Source organism: Cynara cardunculus (genome assembly GCF_001531365.2).
Source record: "Cynara cardunculus var. scolymus isolate 2C chromosome LG 2, CcrdV1, whole genome shotgun sequence".
Taxonomy (NCBI): domain Eukaryota; kingdom Viridiplantae; phylum Streptophyta; class Magnoliopsida; order Asterales; family Asteraceae; genus Cynara; species Cynara cardunculus.
The window spans coordinates 8,371,108-8,375,870 of NC_037529.1; positions in this window are offsets into that span (position 1 = coordinate 8,371,108).

The following is a 4,763-nucleotide window of genomic DNA, read 5'->3' on the forward strand; positions in this document are numbered from 1 at the left end:
GACCTACCTAATGTGAAATAACCAAATTTGAAGCAACTGATGTCTAATCGAGTTGTAAAATCTTTAAACCATAGGTATTGGGTTGGAATTTGGTTACGTTCGATTTAAACCCAACCCGGCCCGATGAACCAGTTATTCTTTTATTTTTCGGATTTACCATGATTGTTAAGTCTCTATTAGTATACATTAGATAATTATATCATCACGTGCACTCTTCATATAGATATATTTTGAATCTCTTCATCTCTATATAACTCCTTATATATGTTTAGTAGATGTGAACATGAGGCTTAATCATTTGATAACCCAAAAAATTGTGACAACTATCAGAATTATTATCGTAACACATTGTTTCACATAATTTTTTTTCATCTAGTGCTAAAATTTAATATATTGATTACCATATATATTTGTTTCACAATGTGCTTGTTTCATCTGTATTCGGTCACAATGTGAAAATTTTCAGTTATATTTTTTGTTTCACAAACACATAAAAAATGTTCACATTATAAACGAATATATGTGAAATAAACATATTGTGAAACAAATTTATGTTGATTGATACATTAAATCTAAGCCGTAGATGAAAAAAAATCACGATAACACATGATGTACCAGTTCTTAAGGTTATCACAATTTTTTGAATTTTCAAATGAAGTCCCTCCATGTGAATATATATATATATATATATATACATACACGCACATGTGTACATATACGTGTACGTGTACGTGTACATGTACGTGTACGTGTACGTGTACATGTACGTGTACGTGTACATGTACATATACATATACATATAGAGAATGGTTCAAACGAGAACACCTTCATTTTATGAGAACACGAGAACACATTTTTACTATAGACAATCACATGTGATACTATTATTCCATCACATATGATACACATGTGATACTAAATCAGAGACGTGTGGGATTTTTGATGTGATATTGGTTGATAAAAGTGTTGTTGATATGATACTATAATTCATCAAAACCATCACATGTGATGCTAAATCATAGACGTAGACAACCTTTGGCGCAACCTAAGTCGTAGAACATGTCGTCCGCACATCACAGGATCCCCTCACACATATTATTACATGTGATAAATGTGTTCTCGTGTTCTCGTAAAAGAGAAGTGTTCTCGTTTGAACCTCCACCTATACATATACATGTATATATGTATACATATACATATATATACACACATATATATATATATACATATACATATATATATATATATATATATACAAACTAGAAGGTACTCGCGTAATGCAGCGAGATATATATTCATTTTAATGTTTTGTTTTATTTGTTGTCTTTGTTGATATAACACAGTTTATGTAGTTTTGAAAAAGATAATGTTTTTACTTTTAAATAAAAATAAATTTGAAAACATCATAAATTTTTTAAAAAATATATCGTTATTAATATCAAATTAACTATTTAAAAGTTCTTGTTTTTATATAATTTATTTAATTTATTTTTTTATTATAATTTAATTTAGGTCAAATAGTAAAGTAATTTATATTTGGCTTAACAATAAAATTTTTATAAAGATAATTATCTTTNTTTTTTATTATAATTTAATTTAGGTCAAATAGTGAAGTAATTTAATTTTGGCTTAACAATAATTTTTTTATAAAGATAATGATTATGTTAGAACTCGATAATTATCTTAATTATATTTTAGATTTTTTATATTTTAAAATGAGATGTTTATCCTCTATTTGATTATGTTTATCCGCAGTTAGTTACACGAATTTAAACATGGAGCTTTAATAAGTTGTACTTATGCATAATTTACTTGTAATCTTGAATTTTAAGTAATATGCATCAATATATAGTACTTCATGCATAAAAATGGTTTTTTAGAGTTTTTGTCAAATGCTTTATAATATAGTGTATATATATAGGGGCACGTTCAAATGAAAACCGTGCATTTCTAAGAAACCGTGTAAACCAATTTCGACCAATAGGAAAATTCTACTTTTTTCTAATTAAATTTAATCAATAAGGGTATTTCGGTCATTTACAATATTTTCTATTAAATATGAAAGTTATTAATAAATCTTAATTAAGAAAACGTAATAAAGGAAATTGTACAAATGGCAACATTTAAATATTTAATTATATTATAATATTAAAAATTTGAATTTGATATATTGTTAAGAGATTGAATCTGCAAACGAGTCTTGAAAATTGAATTATGGTTCAAATTAAAAAAAATAATGTTAATGAAACAGATTTTATGGAGGTGAAATTGGTTCATGTTGTAATTGATTCATGAGTAATATGAAATCGTTTCATGGTGAACCACGTTTCAGTGATGGTGTAGTTGATCAGTTTAGTAGAAAAAATGAAACATGAAACGGGTGCATAATTTATTCGGTTCGTCATGAAATAATTGCATGATGAAACGGATACATGATGAATCTGCTTCGGGATCTTGAAGATTGTAATCTGCTCCAGAATATTGAAGATTGTAAAGATTAAAGGAAAGAATGCATCAAATCATGAGTGAAATAAAAAAAATTAATTTACATGAAACAGGTTTCATGGAGGTGAAACTGGGTCATGTTGTAATTGATTCATGAGTAATATGAAATCATTTCATGGTGAACCATGTTTCAGTGATGGTGTAGTTGATCCGTTTAGTATAAAAAAATGGAACATGAAACGGGTGCATAATTTATTTGGTTCGTCATGAAATAATTGCATGATGAAACGGGTACATGATGAATCTGCTTCGGGATCTTAAAGATTGTAAGGAGTAAAGGAAAGAATGCATCAAATCATGAGTGAAATAAAAAAATTAATTTACATGAAACATGTTTCATGAAGGTGAAACTGGTTCATGACGTAATTGAACAATGAGTGGTGAACTGCTTTCATGGTGAAACCCGTTTCAGTGATGGTGTAGGTGATCCATTTAGTAGATGAAATGAAAAATGAAACGGATGCATAATGTAGGCGGTTCGTCATGAAATAATTGCAAGATGAAAAATAAATTAGTTTCATTAATAATAATAAAATGGTAACGTAAAAATAATAAATTACTTTACAAAAAATAGATTAGTTTCATTAATAATATGATATACATGATATGGTTTCCTTGAATAAATGAATATTTGGTTTTACCCTTTTGCCCTTATCGGTATTATAAAATATATTTTCAATTTTTTTAATTTTTAATTTCTTTAAATAACCTTGATTAATCTTAACCATTGATCAAGAAAATGGATGGGTGAGATTGATTTACACGGTTTACACAAATGAAGGCGGTTTTTATTTGATCGCTCCTCTCTCTCTCTCTCTCTCTCTCTCTCTCTATATATATATATATATATATATATATAGGGGGAAGATCAAATATTAACCAACAACTTTGTGTTAACTTTGAAAACCATGGCAACCAATCAAATTCCATTCTTCTTGTAGGTTTATGTCATGCACACATTTTAATTACAAGGGTATTTCAGTAAATTTATTTGATATGTAACTCCCAAACAATTAATGGGGAGTTACAAATCATCAACTCCCAAAAAATATGCATTTATAATATTAATAATTTTTTTTAATCTTAATCTTTCATGTTTATTGTTTTATCAGTTTTTAATTCGCATAGAAAAAACGGTAGTAAAAATTTTCGGTATCGATCAAGCTAATATAGACAAACACAATGGAAAATAAATCGACAACAGTGAGAAGATTAAAATGGTTTATGATGACAATCGGAGTTCGAGGTCGGGAATTGAAGAAATTAACCAAATCGAATGTCTTGGTATTATATTTTTATTTTTTTAGATTCGTTTTAATCGAAATTATGTTCATTACGATGTGTTGTATTTTTTATAACTCATCTTATATTGATATCTTTTTTCTTTAATTATTAAATATGTACCTAATTCACATGTTCAAATGGAAGCACATGCACGACCCATTTTCATATTGTCATATTACCGACTTTTATGAATCATGAACCATTGTGTTCATGTTACTTCTATCATATGAACACAAATGTTATATTTTAGCTTGATACCAAATCTTTATATTTGTGTAAGTGTTTGTATCCGGTGTTCATAGCGTTGGGGTTATGTGTTCATATATTTTATACGATATGAACAAGAGGTGAACACGATATGAACAAAGAGTGAACAACCATATAAGATCAGAAACATATATGAACAAGGGGTGAACTTTAAACAGTGTGGATGTAATGCATGTATAAAACTCCAATTGACAAAGAATCGCTCCTGAATGTGTTTATAATGAAGAAAAACTATTGTTCACAAGCTGTTCATATCGTGTTCATACTTGTTTTTTTATTTATTTTCTTTTGTATAACAATTATTTTTATTATGTTCATATTGTGTTTATAAATGCTATGCAGTCCAAGTTCATATATATGTCAAATTTTTGTTCGTATTTGACACAATGGTTCATATATATATATATATATATATATATATATAGTTGTGTTCATATGGTTCTTACATTAACAAAAATAAATTAACAAAAAATCATAGAATTTTGATTTTGTAACTCCCAATTAATTAATGATATGGGAGTTACATAATTTTTTTATACCTAAATACCTTTTCAACATTGTTCACTTATCTTTATGCAATTTTAATTTTAAAAAAAATAAGTTTTTATCATGATTAATCACAACCGTTTATTGAAAGATTGAATGGACAAGATCGGTTAATAAAGTTAACACAAAAACTTTGGTTAACTTTGATCTTACCCCTATAT